This window comes from Botryllus schlosseri, chromosome 7, assembly GCF_051294905.1.
Source record: "Botryllus schlosseri isolate E-star chromosome 7, Bs_hap1, whole genome shotgun sequence".
NCBI lineage: Eukaryota > Metazoa > Chordata > Ascidiacea > Stolidobranchia > Styelidae > Botryllus > Botryllus schlosseri.
This window is the reverse complement of record NC_137242.1, coordinates 20,624,867-20,629,890: the sequence shown is the minus strand read 5'-3', so window position 1 is coordinate 20,629,890 and position 5,024 is coordinate 20,624,867.

Below are 5,024 nucleotides of genomic sequence, written 5' to 3'. Positions count from 1 at the left end.
GGGAGATGTATATTGTGCAGTGACGAGAGAATTTCCGTCTACAATGGACTGTACGAAACGAAGAAATCACATGGTTGTTTCTGTTGGTACTGATTAACTTTCATATTGCTTTAAAGACCATGTTCAATTCAGTATAATTGATCAACTACAACTACTATCGGTGGCGCAGGGTGTAATTTACTCCCTCGCCATAGTACTATAGCCACCGACCGCTTATGGATTGATTTATGATTGCATCGAAAGAAAGAATTCACAGTGTATAACCTCCTCGCGCGGTCAGAACATCTATCACCGCTCTTTGAGATTGATAAATAGTTAGGGTTTCCTTACTGTCCTTGTCTATAAGATTTGTCCTTCCCCTGAAGGAAAATGTCTTGTTAACTCCACTGCCCTTGATGACACGGCTTTGGAGCAGCCGTAAATTTGCATTGCTCCAGCTCCGGAGCTTTCTTCTATCATACAATAGCTCCGGCTCCAGCTCCGGAGCCGCATTATTACCACTGCTCCGGCTCCGGCTCTGAAAACTATCGAAGGTGTCTGTCTATATCAGGGGTGGGCAACCCGCGACCTCCGGTCCATATATGGTCTGCGATGAGGTTTTGAGTAGCCCGCGAGCTAATTTCCCATTATATTATCGAAATCCTGTCATATTATCGAAATTGAAATGCTCAGATTGTGAACTCGCAAGGCTGACCAAAAATGATGATTTGTCGGGCCGCGACACATGGGATGTTGATGACTAAAATATCAGTTCCGACGAATTGGCAGATCCAGGGTATAATCACATTTTTAGTAAATCGTCGTACATTACAATAAACTAAAAGAGTAGTAAAATTTTTCTTCACGCTTCGCGTGTTTAATTGTCACACGCTTTCTTTCTTTGTAGCCTACCCCCTCCTGAAAATGAAAAAAGCCTGATTTAGCCGATTGAGTCTAATTATATTCGCAGCTACGAAAGAAAGTCTTTTAGCGTTTGCTCTCGCATAAAGATCGCCGACGATGACATGTAGGCACAAAATGATTGTAGAATATTAGCGGAAATCTTCGATAGCGATATGTCCAGATGCCGAATAGCCCTGTCCTTGCAAACTGAGCCCATCAAGCGGTATACGGTTGACCCGCAATATACCTAAGAATGGCCTACTATGTAGGCCATGACCTAAGTAATATTAATATTACCTTTGAAAATTTTACGCACCTGGCGCGGCTAGTGGGCAATGCGTCAATTTCATATCGCCCTTTAGCCGAAAAGGTTGGCCTCCATGGTCTATAGAGATTAATAATTTACCTTGTAGGTTAGGTATCTATGGTAATCTAGATTCTGTCAGCCGTCAGTAGCATCGGATGCAGCAACGAAGATATAGGCGCCGCTGTGTCGGCTTGTGACGTCATGATGAATACTTGTCAATTGTCGATAACATCATAGTTGCACTAGCACGCACTTTAATCCATGCCGTTGCTGTGTACAGCATTAAAATTCTGATGCGGTGTTTTAACACTGGCGCTGTAGTCGTTAACATTGAGCGATACAGCTCAATTCAATCTTTAAATGTCCGATTATTATTCAACTGTAACTGTAGTAAGAGCAATTTGGGCAGATATCACGACTCACGACCTCATCAATGCAAATTAGATTTGTACCAAATGGCCAATGGTTTAACGTTCGGTATTGGTGCACTCGCGACCAGTCCATCCGGTGTCGATCAAGTATATCGGAATATAATATTCTCCAGCACCAAAGAGGAAAAGATTTTTAATTTCGCGAAGGCCTGCTGTTGAATTATCTGAACTCAGCAGATATGGTTGTTGCATATATAATAACATGTTATGAAATACGTCGCAGCCGGAGCTACCCCTGAAATAACTGGCTCCAGCTCCGGCTCCGGCTCCGGCTGAATTTTATGTAGAGCTCCGACTCCGGCTCCAGCTCCGGTAAAAATGCACGGCTCCGGGGCTCCGGCTCCGGGCTCCGGCTCCGGCTGCAAAGCACTGCTTGATGATGACCTGTTTTTAATTAACAAGATAGGTATGATTCGGAGTGCTCGAGATGCGGTTTTTGTTAGTTGAGTAGTCCCCAAATTCCACTGATATCTGTCCATTTTAGCCGTTCCAAAATTTGAAACCATGTGGATGACAACCCTGTTGTTCACTGCAAGTTGAGTCGTAATACTAAATTCTGACCGTAAGAACTCCATCTGGCGGCAATATTCTAAATTATACAATTTAATAATACTTCGCTCACTCAAACAAAATGCAGATTTGCCTTTCAAAGTCACAATGAACACGGCGCCATTGTAATAACTGACATGCCCTGGGTGATTCATGAGATATAGATTTATTGATGAATTAATTACTGTAATGTAGTTGTAGAAATCAAAATTGTACACTTCTCTACAACGACTAACCAGCTCAGAGCGATTGACTGATTGAAAGACCTGACTGATTGCGTCACATGATGTGTCATATTTATTGGTATGGCATGCAAATCATCATAGACTCGTGCATCCTTGTGCCTCTCGTGCCTCTCTTCCTATTTATCCAAGTTCGCGTTGTCTTCTGTAAAACCGTCATCGTAGAAACTTCCAGGTTCCCTTTCACTGTTCTGTACCAGTTGTTCTCAGCCAATGTTCCCTCTAAGCTGAGCCCGTGCGTATTTGCGCAGTGCTGACGCGGTATCTGTGCATAAAAATCTAAGCTGCACACAAAAAAGCGAAGCTATGGCCTTTTTTAGTCGTTTCGCACTGTTGTCCAAGGTACCACGCAGTGTGCTGTTGAGTGCGCGCAGACTCGTGAAAAATTAGAGGGAACATTGTAATTCCAACCTTTTTGTCCCCGCGGACCCCAAGTTTTTGTTCAAATTTAGCCCAATTATCGTGCAACCGTCATCTTTCTAGGGCAACTATTAACTCTAGGCTAGTTATACACAGCAAAGAAATGACATTTCTTGAAAATAACAGCATAGGTAAAAATTGGCTATTATTTCAAAGCGAATTCTGCAGATGCATTTCTTTAATACGTGGTCGTGTCTTGAAACTCCGCGGCTTCAATTTGATGCGAACAAGTGCCGAAAATCTATTTCCACACAGATAGGGGGTGGCGAATGTAATATAAACTGACAACGCTTACAATAACGATTTTGGATATGATCGCAACATGGCAATGACACCAAAGCTGGCAAACAGATTTTTTAATTAACGTTCAGCCTAGTCATTTCTATCAAGCAGCTCATCTTGGAGGTATTCTGTAATAGGGGTTATGCAGTCGAAAATATTTCGAAGTCTCTTTTCACCCTGATCTACCATATACTTCCAACTTCCATTTTTCCACAAACCCAAACCAAACATCGCTAAACAGCAATATGTTTTTATCAGTAGGCTATTGGCAATTACGATAAGTTTGCGCTGTAGGATATTTTATCTCAGACGGTCATTATGTTGATGTGAGTCATGAAGTTTTAGCAGTAATGAAGCACAAACTGTGTCGTGATTCCCCTAATATAAACAAAAAAATTGGTTATCAACCAAGTCGCAAATTTAGAGGTTTCGTCGACCCCCTGGAACTGCTTCGTGGACCCCTGGTTGAGAACCACTGCTTTATACCTTCTCTTCGGCATATTATCGAGCTTGTCTGCATCCAATCCGAAAATAAAAAAATTAGGAAGTAAGCCCAATAACCGTTTCATCGGTTTTATTGTTGTCGAGGTTTCATTTTCCTGGACACTTTTGTATTTAATTCTAAAATTTGATATCTTGTCCTGTTCGATGTACATACAGCCGGCATTCTCTAAAAATCCGAGTTTCATCTCTCCCATAGAGGATGTAGCCTTCTCTCAGATATATCAATACCCGATTTCTTGAAACTAATTTTCTCGGGGAAATCTCTCATAGCTCTGAATTAAATTACCCCAAGATATTTTCAAGAGGATTTTCATCATAGACAATTCACATATTTGTTTATTCAATCAATCCGGCGATCCATTCAGCAGCGTATACTGATAAGCTACACCTGTATTTGCGAACTTTCTTACTCTGGCAAGGTAAATCTTGTTTGTTAACCGTCAAACTTGGATTTATAGATTTATTTGTAGTCAACGCAATATACAGGTCTGCTGTCTCTCTTGTTTTTTAGGCCTAAGCATATATTGTTATAACTATGTTATATCATATCAGCGGTATGCCGATAACCCATTTTGCTTGCGAATCTGTCGCGAGGCTGGACTTGCAATAAAGTGATCACTAGGGCAGGTTTTGTTGCAGCAAAATCCTTGGAAAGTTGCACTTATTTTTCAAAAAAAATTGCAGTAGGAAGTTGCATTTATTTTTCACAAAAGTTGCACTAAAATGTTGCATTTATGGACAAGTTTCTTGAGCTTCTTATCAGGGTATGAGGTACTCGTATCGATCCGTATCCATAAGGCTTTTTAGCAAAACTCAGTGTGGACGACTTCAACAAAATCAATAGCCTGAAATAATTGACTCAGTGAAAATATAATTTTAGGCGCTCCAGCCTGAATGTCCGTCAAATCTGAAAGGACCTCAAATTTGAACGACAGCGAAATAATCAACTGATCTATTTACATATAGTGCCAAATATCTCCAGTAAAAAGTTGATTGCATGAAAAAAACGTAAGAACTTTCAAAAAGTTGCATGAAAAATCGAAAAATGTTGCAAAATGTTTCATGAAAATTTGAAAAATTGCAAAAAGTCCCATGCAAAAACTGGAGAAAAGTTGCAGAAAGATGCAATATAAGATTCTCCCAAACAGCTTAAAACACCATACTACATAACTTCTGAGTATTGAGGAAGCTGCCGGAAGCTGTCGAAAAAGTTGGAAACTTTGCAACAACTTGCCTTAGTGATCACAATCAAAATGCCTGGAGTGTACGAGTTTTCCTCAACCCTCGGTCGATGCTAGGTTAGGCCTGCATCATTTATAGTTCATGTGTATATCGAACTCAAGATTGCATTGCTGAAACAAATCAGTATTTAGCAATCGATGTGAATTACACATTGGTATTTCTACT